We start from the raw sequence: 13,677 nt of genomic DNA on the forward strand, positions 1-13,677 counted from the left end.
TTCCGCCCATAAGGTCTACAGTGACATTATACTGATCAGTTTTATCATGAAGTTACCATGACACTTGAGTGGCCTAAATATTAGCCTATTTTTCACAAAAAAATCTGCGGATGTAATTAAACTAAAATAATACGTTTGGTTTATAATATGTACAAGCTAAGTTATTCTCTTGTATGATTTAGTTAAATAAATCTTGAAATACACATCAAATCAGACAATTCAGCTATTACATTGCAGCAGCTGGGAAGAAATAGAAAGTGAGGAGAAGTCATTAAATACTGCCTGTTAATACCACTCTCTGTTACACCAATGCTTTATCCTACATACCTAGTTTAAGTAGAACATTTAGCAAAATATCAACATCATCAACATTTATTTACCTAATTATGAAGTAGGTATTGTATCAAATACTGACTCTTCTGAAGTATATTTTGAGACAGTAAACACATTTAATAATATAGCATGAATTGTTTACCCTCAGGTAACAATCAATTTAGAAATAGCTCATTGTGGTGACCTTTTGAAAAAGATTTACCTATGCTTGCTTATAGCTCTAAGTAGAATGGAATCACTTGAAGGATACATAATAAGGGACCTATATAGTCCAACTGAAGTGAGAAATGTATTAAGGTTTTCGAAAGGGTTACATAGTGCTGATATTTGTGTAACTCTTGCATATCTAAAAATGGGTATTTCAAATTCGTAATAGATTTTGTGCTGCTGCAAAATTTTCACTTCTCAGCCTTTTGGCTAAGATCAAGTGTAGTATCGACATGCTGTGCTTTGTTGAAGTCATCAGGTTTCATTTTAGCTTCATGTGAAGCAATTTTTAAAAGCAGCATCTCGACCTTTTGGCTAAGATGCAAATGAGATCAAGCCTTGGAATAGAAGCTTTGCCTACTCCAATCAGCTTGGATCATGTAGATCAAGCCCAAGACAGGAGGTGAGAGCCCTGTCTTGTCAGCTTGAATCGGGAATGTCTCAACTTGTTGAGACTCTGAATTGGATTTGATTTGAGTGAATTTGGATAAAAACAAAAAAAAAGTGACATTTATATTTAGCTGATGTAGCAATTTTGTTACTTAGTGTTCCAGATGCTTTGCTCCATCCAAAGAACTACAAGGTGTTTGTGATTCTCAGGTTGCCAAAAAAACTTCTGGCATTGTTTTCAAACCTCTTTGGCAGACGGGAAGAATGCACCCAAATGTATTACTAGATCTCTTTGCCGTGGATGTATGATAGTATTGTGATGAGTTATTGTAGCTGTCTCATTTATTCTTTGAAATATTAACTGTGCATGATTAGATGATCCAAACAATGTGTATTTGATTGACCGAATAATACAAAAGGGGATGCAAGGGGATTAAAAAGAAAATACACTGGTTGTAGAGTTTGAAAGACCAATGATGAGGTACATATCAGTTCCAAAATGGAATCCAGAAATGAATTGTGAAAAATGTCCATTTATTTTACATCTTTTAAAAATATTGAACCTTATTCCTTTTATTTGCATATAATATCACTTGCACTGGTTAGAATTAATAAAACTGAAATCATTTACTTGGCTCAAATCCTTCATGGAATGAAAGCACGTGTGGTTATTATTGATCACTTTGTCAAGAAATGCTACAATTGTTGCAAGCTATTTTGCAGAATTTATTTTGCAGAAACTCTTCAGAATCATGTCCCTGCGTTCCACTTTCATTTGATCTCTAAATGCAAAGACGTGAGGCATTTCTGTCAGATATTATGGTTTAGCTCATAGGATTAGGATTGGTTGAGCCAAATGCTGCCCAAAGTTGAACCCATGTGGCGCTCACAGCTTAATAACACATGCTGGCTATATATAAACGGCTCATTGTTTTCAGTAAGCATTGTATTATGCAAGTTTAAGATCAAGTTAAAAGCACAAAAATGTAGAACAAAATGTCTGGTCCATTAAGTGTAACTGCGCCTGAACGTTTGTTTTGGTGTACTTTTGAATATAAATTCTGTTGTGACAGATATTAAAGGAGAGATTGTTTTTAACAAGTAGGTTGTTGGGACTAATTTAAAAAGTCATGTACAGTCATCCATTGAGAAACCAAAAATGAATTTTGACACATATCCCATATATCAACTTGGTTAGGATATTCCTAAATAAACAAAGCTCTGTTTTCTTTGTATCTCTGGTGTACAAACTCTAGTCATTCAGCCTTATAGTTCACAAAGTGAGTCAAATCACGACAAAGCTTGACAAAATTATCACAGTACTTTTCATTTTATTTAAGGAGCTAAATTACTTCTTTGTACCAATGTGAAAGTGAAAACAATTTACTTTTATCTAATGATTAAATATAAATATTTTACATACAAATACATATCAAAAGGCAGGGAATTATAGGCCGGTTAGTTTAATGTCTGTTGTAGGTAAAATGTTAGAATCCGTCATCAAGGAGGAAATAGCGAGGCATCTTGAGGGGAATTGCTTGATAGAGCAGACGCAGCACGGTTTCGTTAAGGGGAAGTCGTGTCTGACAAATTTATTGGAGTTCTATGAGGATGTGTCTAGGGCAGTGGATAGAGGAGAGCCGGTGGATGTGGTCTTTCTTGGTTTTCAGAAGGCGTTTGACAAGGTACCTCACAAGAGGTTATTGCAGAAGGTAAGGGGGCATGGAGTTGGGGGTAGGGTGTTAGCGTGGATAGAGGATTGGCTGTCAAATAGGAGGCAGAGAGTGGGGGTCAATGGGTGCTATTTGGATTGGCGGTTGGTGACTAGTGGAATGCCCCAGGGGTCGGTGCAGGGGCCTCAGATACTTACCATTTATATAGATGATCTGGAGGAGGGAACCGAGTGTATGGTGTCGAAATTTGCTGATGACACCAAGATTGGTGGAACGGCAAATTGCGCGGAGGGTGTGGAGAGTCTGCAGAAGGATCTAGATAGGCTGGGCGAATGGGCCAGGAACTGGCAAATGGAATTTAATGTTGGCAAGTGCGAGGTTGTCCACTTTGGTAGGAATAATGGTAGAAGGACTATTACTTACGTGGCGAAAAACTGCAGCAGGCGACGGTGCAGAGGGACCTCGGGGTCCTTGTGCATGAGTTGCAAAAACCCAGCCTGCAGGTGCAGCAGGTGGTCAGGAAGGCTAATGGGATGCTGGCCTTCATAGCGAGGGGGATTGAATATAAAAGTAGGGAGGTCTTGCTGCAGCTGTATAGGGCACTGGTGAGGCTGCAGCTGGAGTACTGTGTGCAGTTTTGGGCGCCGCACTTACGCAAGGATATTTTGGCCTTGGAGGGAGTGCAGAGGAGGTTTACCAGGCTGATGCCGGAGTTGAGGGAGTTGAGCTATGAGGAGAGGCTGAATAAACTAGGCTTGTACTCGTTAGAGTTTAGAAGAATGAGGGGTGATCTCATTGAAACATATAAGATGATGAATGGGATGGATAGGATAGAGGTGGAGAGACTCTTCCCGCTCAGAAAGGACAGTAGGACTAGGGGACACAGCCTCAAGATAAAGGGGGGGCGGTTTAGAACAGAGTTGAGGAGGAACTTCTTCACTCAAAGGGTGGTGAATCTCTGGAATTCTCTACCCATTGAAGTGGTGGAGGCTGCCTCGCTAAATATTTTTAAGACGCGGGTTGATGGGTTTTTGATAAGCAAGGGGATTAAGGGTTATGGGGAGAGGGCGGGAATGTGGAACTGAGCCACAACAGATCAGCCATGATCTTATTGAATAGCGGGGCAGGCTCGAAGGGCTAGATGGCCTACTCCTGCTCCTATTTCTTATGTTCTTATGTTATGTTCTTATGTAAAATAACTTTCAGATATTTTGTAAGGGAATTTGGTGCAATACTCACTAGTGGTACAAAAACACCTAAAACTAAGGTTGAGAAAAATCCTCTTTTATTAAAGTGATAGTGTTTGTAACCTTTCTGAAAGAATAATAATTAGTATTATGCTCATTAATTTATCCTAATCATAGTATACATTCTGTTGCTACTTTTAACATTTTAATATAATGGGATACCTACACTTACATTTCAAATTATTTGTAAAGTAACATATTTAATTATAAAATCATGTGCATTTCAGAATGTAAGGCACTAAGGATGTATAATGTTGCAATAATACAGTTTGAAACTAAAAGCTTCTTGACTGGCAATCCATTTCTTATATGACTATTTACAAAGATCAAAATTGTGACTTGCCACTTTCTCATGTGGCAAATCAGGGAAAGTAGGTTATTGGAAGACCATTCTAGAGTTTGTGGACAGCCCAGAAAATAATAAATTTGAAATTGAATTTACCCAGTGTTCGTGAAAGTGAGATAATTGGATATAAATGAAGAAAGTTAGAAGCTGTAGTTCTTAAGCATGTTGGCTGTTGTGAAAATGTGAAATTTTATTTGGTCTCATCTGCAATTCTCACACACATTCCCAATCTGATCCGGGTTGTCTGGCAGGTTACTGAGCGGAGGCTAGACAGTTTGGAAGGGAAGGAAATTTAAAGTCTAAGTCAGCCCAAGTCTATGCCTTCCAACTTTTAAAAGATGTCATCAGGGAATTAAGCTGAAGCTTTCAGGGAGATTTGCCAATTTCTTATAGAGAATACACAACATGACTTTATGACAACTAGGTAGTAGTGCCGTGTCAATTGATGCAGCAGCTCCTGGTAATTACTTATAGTAAATGAACATTAACATGTGAAACTAACCAGAAAACAAATCTAAGACAAAACCATTTACTTGTATAATTTTAATTTTATTTGATATTCTAAAAACTGATTGATCAGACTAATTTTTCAAAACAAACCTTAAAACTGAATCCCAAATGTGCCACAAATAAACTAATTTGTAACATTATTTATTTAAAGCATTTTAATTTCAATTATTGTAACTCTAGATAATTATGCCAGAATTCTGGTCCTAAAAATAAAAGAAACAGTTTAAAATTACAAGTTAGAGCTTCCCCAGTGTCCAGTGAACAACATAACATCATTACACCTCAATTTCACTGCTTTTAGTCTTCCATATTTGCACAAATGGTGCACATAAACTACATACATATGCAAAATGCATTTACACATAATGTGGAGTAGCAGATTTAGGAGTCGGTGCAAAATGAAGTGGAAACTGTTCTGTGGAAAGTACCAAAGTTGTGACAGGTTGTTTCTTTTGTAGACTAAGTGTTCTAAAAAATGTATTATTATTTATTGTTCTGTTACACACAGTACACCAAGATGTTTTTGTAGTTAAGACACAAGGAAGGAATACTCCATTCAAACCTCGTACAGTTCAAGTACACAGATTTTATTTATTCCTCTGCTGCTTAAAACAAATAATGTGATCCGTTGGTTTTCAATCTAACAGAGTTACGTTTCGAGAGGATGGTTCTCATCAGCAGATTTTTTTTAAGAAACAGGAAGTGAGATCCTTTTGGCTGTAATAAAAAGGAATGAAATAAGAGACCATTCAATCCATCAAAGCTGTCTCTTTTACCCGCCTGGATGCAGAGCCCGGCAATATGTAGTTCTGTACAGAAAAAAGTGACACCTTTGCAGGCTACATCAGCCATGGACACAAATTAATTTAACACTGACTCAAAGCTCTAATATGAAGTTTTCACTTTGTAACTTGATGTATGCTATAAATTAAAATACGTTTTAAAGTTTGCCATCAGCAAAATAATTTGATTCCATAGAGCAAGTGTAATATTGTAAGTGCACTGCCATGTGCTACCCTCGTTATAAATCTATCATGTCAGTATTTCTACTTCAGAGATTATAGTCAGTATTTCTATTTTATAACAGTAACATTGCATTTAGATCCCTTGTATGAAACTGAAAGCAGGAGTTGAGCTTTTGTGGTCTGTTTTGACATACAACATTAATCAGATGCAATAGGTGGGTCACACACCACCCACCCAAAGGTATCAGCATGAACTTTGTACATTTCCATGGCTGGTACTAATTTATATTAAATAAGCAAGCTTCCAGTTTGAAAGACGCTCTCTATAAGCATCTCGTTAATTGGGAGGATAGGGAATCCACTGAGTTAAAGGGGAGCCTGCAGCACCTTTAAAGAGGTGTTGCTTTTCTCAGTTGTTGATAGTGGATATCAATATCAAGGAGCAGCAGGCTGGATGGTTTCAACAAGGGCCTCTAGATTCTCAGATGCAGTGGTGGAACTGCTCACAGATCAAATGAACAGTAGGAAAGATTATGACCTCTCCTCCGATGAGCAATGAATGCCAGGATGAATTAGTTAATTAGTAATGATGAGGTGAAAATGTCACGTGTAATCAGCCTCAACTGCATCAATACTTCCCTTTCTCACTTCCTAAGTTTCACCTCAAGTTAACAGGGAATACTGCACTGAACCTCTTGCATTTGAATCCTCCAATCTTGCTGCTGTGCTCACCTCAGCTCCTTTTGCTTCTTGACAGAGTAAACTGCCTCAGCATCTCAAACAAAGCACAGACAAATCTGCTCATCTTGCAGGAGAAGCTGGTGCACAACAGAAAGGAGATTATGAGAACGAGGGGAGGTCCTGCCTCTCTGCACTCACTTGCACCAATGGAAGGGCCTGTTACTGACATCATTGATAGGGAGATGGCTCATAGCACTGGAGATGGCAAGGCTGAATAGTATGCACAGGAGGGTCTCTGGGCATATTTCCTCTTGTATCTCTTTTTATTTAATTCTCTCGCTCTCTCGGTCAGATACTCGGCATTGTAACCCGGTTCTACGTCGTGCTGTTATTTAGCTGAGAGTATTTCTTTTATTTAACTGTTTATGAATGATTTTTTGATGGAAGTTGACAACATACTTGGACCGATGTGAACTCCATCGGCCGCATAAGTTTTTAATAAACCTAACATGGTTCAAAAGTATCTACTCTTAAGTCAGCAAATAAAGGTCCATATGTATACAACAACTGTGCTGTCAACACTTATAGATTGCATGAGTGCCAAGAAGATGTCAGTAACACTTGAAGTGGAGTTTGATACACTTGATTATAGATGCAGGGAAAGGTTTTGGAGTTAGAAGGGACATTGTTTCCACCAGTAAATGGATTAATAGGGAAAATATGGTTATTGTGGTTTGGCCACATATGTAGCACGCAGGAGGCACAGATCCTAAATCAAGCCTTGGTATGGGTTCCAGATGCTCAGAAAAAGAATGGGCAAATATTCTTCATTTGGCAACAGACTGTGGAAAGCGATCTTGAGGAAATGGATGCGACACGAAGAAAGAAAAAAAGAAAAAAAGAACAGCTCATAACTACAAGAAATGGAAAGATCTACTTGCTAGCCTGTTTGCCTCGAGTGACCTGATAATTTAAACTAGAGTGAGCCTGGGTGCAAGTCCCCTGAGTTTTTTCAATGAATTAGCTCAAACAACAATCAAAGCTATTAGTCTTTCAGTCATATCCATTCTTATTTTCCAATAGAAAACATTAAAAGTAGACTTTTGTATGCTTAAAGAATACACAGATATGAACTTCAAAATACTCTTGTCAGTGCTCTGTGGAGAAAACTCTTCATTCAATATGCCATTGACATGTAGGTAGATAAGTAGCAATGAACATTAGACCCACAGTACTGATCCAAACTTGTCAGTATTTGCCTTCTGTGTACTAATGTGGAAATACGTGATGTTAGCTTGCTTTGAACCAGTATCATAATAATTAAAATGCTGGCATATATATCAATATTATGCGATTAACAAATATCCTGCATAGGTGTAACAGTTGAATTCACATAATCAACATTTGTGACTGGGTCAATCTGGGTATTTATTTGTTAAATAAAATATAAATTTGCTTTCACCTCAGAGTATATTTCATTTTTCTAGTCGGGTGTTTTTGCTGGACTTGGATTTTTGTTTTACTAATCTAACTTCCCAGTATTCTAGTTATAGTGTAAGGGCCTAGACTCATTCAATTCTACGCATGTCTCATGTATGGCGGTCTATCAGCCCTAAACTTCTTGTATTGGCCTCCGAGCGAGTGGTATCCATCAAAATCCTCAATGTATAACGCTAAAATGCATTTAAATCTCTGGTAGCTTTTGCGTACCTGTTAAATGAAGTTGCTGCTTGTACCCTTTAAGTTTGTATCTGAAGTGTATTGAAATGCACATCCAAAGTAACAGCTTCCCTGTTGTGGTAATTTCTCATTTATGGAGTTTTCAATTAAACATATTATTGTACGTGAAATAGATTTTCTACAATTACGATTTTTAATTGAGATGAGTAACTATTCAATTGAACTGAACAATTTGAAATTATTGTTTTTGTTTTGTTATCTTCAGCAGCATATTAATTCTTTTTTAAAATGATACAAACAGTAAGGTTAAAACAATCTTGTATTGCTTTACATGCCAAGAATGTAAGCATTTAGGAACTGGTAGCTAATGTCTGGTAATTAAGAAGAAATTTATTCAATTAACTGATACTCTGTTCTAACATTGCAACTGTGCATTGCAAGAATTAGTAATTCATAGGCCCCTTATAATACGTAACAGATTCAAGAGGTCTGAGAAGAGAAATGGAGTTGTATGTGGGTTTTTGGCAGGTATTTAGAGGAAAAGCAAAAATATGCCACTGGAGATATTCTGATCATATCATGAAAGGCAAACAGTGCAAACTGTCATTTCTGAAGAAATCCTTTCAAACAAGCCTTTATTGTATATCCAGTGGAACAAGCCATTTCTTAAAAAAAAGAATCACTGCAAGTGCCAAAAAATCATAAAACAGTATGCTTTGAGCTCAGTGTTGAACTGAGTCGGACACATATGCTTTTCATAAATTTCTCACAAAGGAAAGGCTAACACCAAAAAAACTTTTTTTTTATTATGATAAATTAACCAGTGGCAATACTGTAAGTATGTCTTGATTATTCTGTCAGTGAACATTGGAGTAATTTTAAAAAATTATTATTGGCTTTTGTGACTTTTTAATTTACTTGATTAATAGCTATTGTTTAAAATCATTTAGTATGGTATTTAATAATCATTTTGATGAATAGCTCTAAATAGTATGAAAAAGTCCCAGATGGTCCTAATTAGACCAGATTGTAGTATCTTCCAGTACAGTGCATCCATTCCTGTTCCCACAGTGGATTGTTTTCTCTGGGAAGCTCCAGACTCATCTGCATAATGCACCAAGGTGGATGTTTTTAAAAATAACAGCAAGCAATCAGTCCTAAAATGACAAAGGAGATTACTGGGCACAGCCTACTTTTAATTCAAAGTTATTCATTTTAAGTTATCTGATCATTTAAAAACTTTTGATGCGAAAAGCATTATTAGCTAGTGGTTTTACATAGAGATCGATGGAGGTACAGTCCACCTCATTGCTCTTGGTGTACTGGCCTCCAGAAATATGCCAAAGCAGCGGAAATGATAACTCTCCGCATAAGGAATCCTCGCTCTGCAGTTTCACCCCTGGAGTTACTGCAGGACAACATTTAAGGATAGATGGATTACCACTTATTACCAGGCTGACCAGCAAATTCTGGAAATAATAAGTACTCTCCAGAACCCGAGTACTTCCTGCAAGTCAGCAAGAAACCGAGGAATCCTCAGGATAATTTTGGATTAACTATAAAAATTCATCTTGAGGTTGACTATCTGATGTGGGTGAATGGCTTGTGTCACACTGTGAGAATCTTCAAGTGTCTGTAGGTGTCTGCTTAACCCCAACTGACACCTGATGTTAAACTGTATCATATACATGCTAGAATCCATGGATGTGTCCAAGTAAAATCTTTACCTGACTCGAATAACAGGTCATTTCTGTCCATGGGTGATTTCACATGTCCACCTTGTCAGAAGTGCGACGCAGAAACTGTTTGCTGTTAGCCCAGACAGTGTTTTAAAAACTCATTTCTGCTACTCTGATTGGTAATTAAGTGAATCATCTATTGGCCGACAGTCCTGTGTTCTTCCCATGGCAATTGTTAGTTCTTCGAAAACCACTGCTGACAAAATGAGGCCTGCCCTCTGTGCGCAGATAATGAGACTGGGCTTGACAGGTGTGTCGTGATTATGAAACTTTTCCACGCAGCTCATTCTGCTGGCCCCTCACTGTAAACAGACTCATCAGCTCTTGCCAGTCCCAGGAGGCAAAGCATGTTTGACATTATTAATTGGCTTTTCTGTATAAGGAGTCAAATAGATGAAAAGGTTTATCAAGCTGAAATAATTAATTTTGCCTGAAACCGCTGACAGTTCAGTTCCTCCATAAAAGGCCTCCTTTAGACCTTTTCTCCAGCTAATAAAGTACAATATGCTTTGACTACACAAATAATATCCAGTTTTTCTCCCCCATAAATTATTTCAAAGGAATTTAATTAATTGAGATTTGTAAAATGAAAAGAAATAGATTTTCCTTATCTGGTCAACACAAAGTCTAAATAGACAGTGCTCATTACAAATATTATTGTATTATAAACGTCATTTAAAATATTAATACTATACATAAATTTTGTGTTCTTTAGACTGTGCCACAGCCTGACTATGCTGCAGTCAACAGCACCCATAGTACAATTATGGACTCAAGATCATTCTTTGTTTGAATAATTGCTTTGGACCGTAGTCATCATTCAAATGCACCCCATTTATATTCACACTTTGTAGAGACCTGGGAAAAGGGGTAGGGTCAATCCAGCCTGTTCTGCTATTCACACAGATCGGAGCTGATCTGTAACTCAACCCCATTTGCTCACCTTTGATCCATCTCCCTTGATACTCAATAAAACTTTATCAATCTTATTTTTGAAAATTTCCATTGAGCCACCATCCATACCCATTTGAGGAGTAAGTTCCAGATTTCCACTGCATCGTGTGGAAAATGGTTCCTGATTTCATTTCTAAATTGCTCACTTTGAAATTGCCTGTTTCTCATTTAAAATCGTGTCATCTTGTTCCAGATTGCCCACCTGAGGAAAGCATTTCTCTCTATGGGTCCTTCTGCATCTGGAACAACTATCGGAAGGCGACAGCCTCGTAATATTATTACTAGATATAATCCAGAAATTCTACTAACGCTCTGGGCACCTGGGTTCAAATCCCACCATGGCAGATGGTGGAACTTGAATTCAATAAAAAATATCTGGATTAATAATCTACTGATGACAATGAAACAATTGTTGATTGTTGGAATAACCTATCTGATTCACTAAAGTCCTTTAGGGAAGGAAATCTGCCTTCCTTATTGGCCTGGCCTGCATTGACTCCAGAGCCACAGCAATGTGGCTGACTCTCAACTGCCTTCAGGCAACTGGGGTAGGCAATAAATGCTGACCAGGCAGCAATGCCCATGTCCCACAAATGAATAAAAAACTTGGTTACCTTCCATGATCTAATATTCTATATTCAACAGAACACAAGTTTTTGCAACCTGACCGCATAATTAAACACTTTGAGCCCCAATTTAGTTCTGACAAAACCCCTTCAAGGCCAATATAGCCTTCCAGGGATATAGGGTATGATCTTACTTGATGTTCAAGCCATGCTCCTGCTGCAGTGAGATCGGAGAATTTGGTAGCTGGTCAAATCTCCATTCACTGTGGCAGGCTGGGAAAATCCAAGATAAGATTCTGGTAATCCTGGTGAGATTCTGAACATGGTGTCCAGAAATTAATACAATTGTCCAAATGGAATCTGACCAAGGTTCAAAGCAAATGGAGCAAAACATATCTTCTCAATCATCTCCCCGCCTGATATTTTCCCTGATGATAAAGGCCAACATTCTTTTGCCCTTGATGTAATGGTTGTTTAGTATTTAATGATTTGTATATATGGATAACTTAATCTCTTTGCCTTGCCCCCAGTTCTTTCTTCCTATAGTTTCTAAGAACACTTGGCTAAAACATTCATTTGCACCCATTTTTGGGGGAAGAGAGCTTTGATTCACATGCAGATCACACCTGGTCCGGTTGAGGCAGGTAGTATGCAAATCCTCTCCTGCCTCCTCATTTCCATGATTCCAGCATGTAGATAAGTGTGACCCCTGCTGCTGGTTGGTGGAACCAGAGGCCTGACCAGGTGTGAGGCAAGCATTTGCTGCAGTTAGCGTCCAACTCTAAAAAGGTGTCCACTCCTCTTCAAGTTATACTATACTGAATGAATGGAGACTGCTGCTCACCGTAAGTGCGGCTTTTAGAAACAGGAGCAAAGAGAGAGGCTGGTACTGGAGGATGTAGCCACAGCGGTCAACAGGTGGAGAGATACCATGGGGAGAGTGTAATGATTGTGACCGTGGGCCTGTCAATTGACTGGAGAGCCAGAAACAATTCTGTCATAGCCTTTTCCAGGAACCCAAGATTAAAAGCGAATTTAGAAATCTGCTGGCTGCCATCAAGACAGATATCCTGCCTCAGAGAGATTCTGGCCAATCAGAGGCAGCCCATGACCACTGAGTGCCCAAGGATAGCCCCACCATCAGGCTGGAGGTATGCTAGTCAAAACATACTCGGTAGCTTGTCCATAAAGGTTGGGATGACCACTTCCTGTCCCATCACCATATAATAACAGTAGAGGCAAGTTGAGGTCTTCAAGTGGACTCTGGGTGGGAAGGTCACCCTTGATGCTTAATGCCCTGGACTTAATTGAGGAGAACTGGGAAGGTGATGAGTTTCCACCCCAAGTCTTCCTGCCCCACTATTTACCCTCCCCTCCCAGATGGGCATTAAATTCAATCCTATGTTTCTGTGGGAGGCTAGGAGGCCCTAAAATAAAACTCTCCAAAGGGAATGAGTGCAAGTCCCAAGGATCTGGCTGCAGTATCATGATTAATGACCTCTTGCTGGTGAATGCATCTTCACATAACATCTCCTTTTCACCACATCAACCAGCTGACACTCCTTCGTGCTTCACACCTCCGCACTCATTGATCCTTGAACTCAGAACTCATCGTTATGTAAACATACTCACTCTCACACACCTTTAACTAACGGCAGTTTCACTGCCTTCACATGCCACCAGCTATTGGAATCTGGTAGGCAGAACAACCAAACACTGGGTAACAAAATCAGTAACATTCTTCCAAAGCTCTTGTCGGATAAGATTGATCATAATCAAAAAATTACAAGAAATAGGAGCAGGAGTAGGCCATTTGGCCCAACTAGCCTGTTCCACCATTTGCTAAGTTAATGCCTGATCTGAGTATGGTCCCAACTCCACTTTCCAGCCACACCCACCCTATAACTGTTGACTTCTTTGTTGATCAGATATCTGGCTAACTCAGCCTTGAATATATTCCAAATCTCAATCTCCACAGCTGTGAAAAAGAGAACTCCAAAAACTAAGACTTTGAGAGAAGAAATTTCTTCTCATCTTTATCTTAAATGGTATGCCCCTTATTTTTAAAGTTTTCCTCCTAGTTCGAGTTTCTCCTAAAAGAGAAAATATTCCCTCAGTATCTACTCTGTCAAGTCTCCTCAGAATTTTATATTTCAATAAGTTCACCTCTCATTCTTCTGAACTCCATTGAGTACAGGCCCAACCTGCTCAAACATTCCTCATAAGACAGTGCCTTCATCCCAGGAATTAGCCTAGTGAACATTGTATGAACTACTTCCTTTGCAGGCATATCCCTCCAGAAGTAAGGAGACCATAACTGTTTGTAATATATACAAATGACTTGGAAGAAAATGTAGCTGGCCTGATTAGCATGTTTGCAGATGAT

General features: G+C 38.6%; 1 pseudogene; it reads left to right on the forward strand.

Moving 5' to 3' along the window:
• The first annotated feature begins 730 nt into the window (after nt 1–730).
• LOC145350422 (U2 spliceosomal RNA) lies at nt 731–898 on the forward strand (annotated as a pseudogene).
• Nucleotides 899–13,677: the final 12,779 nt, after the last annotated feature.

The sequence above is a fragment of the Carcharhinus amblyrhynchos genome, chromosome 11 (genome assembly GCF_965287045.1).
Source record: "Carcharhinus amblyrhynchos chromosome 11, sCarAmb.v2.hapA, whole genome shotgun sequence".
Lineage (NCBI taxonomy): Eukaryota > Metazoa > Chordata > Chondrichthyes > Carcharhiniformes > Carcharhinidae > Carcharhinus > Carcharhinus amblyrhynchos.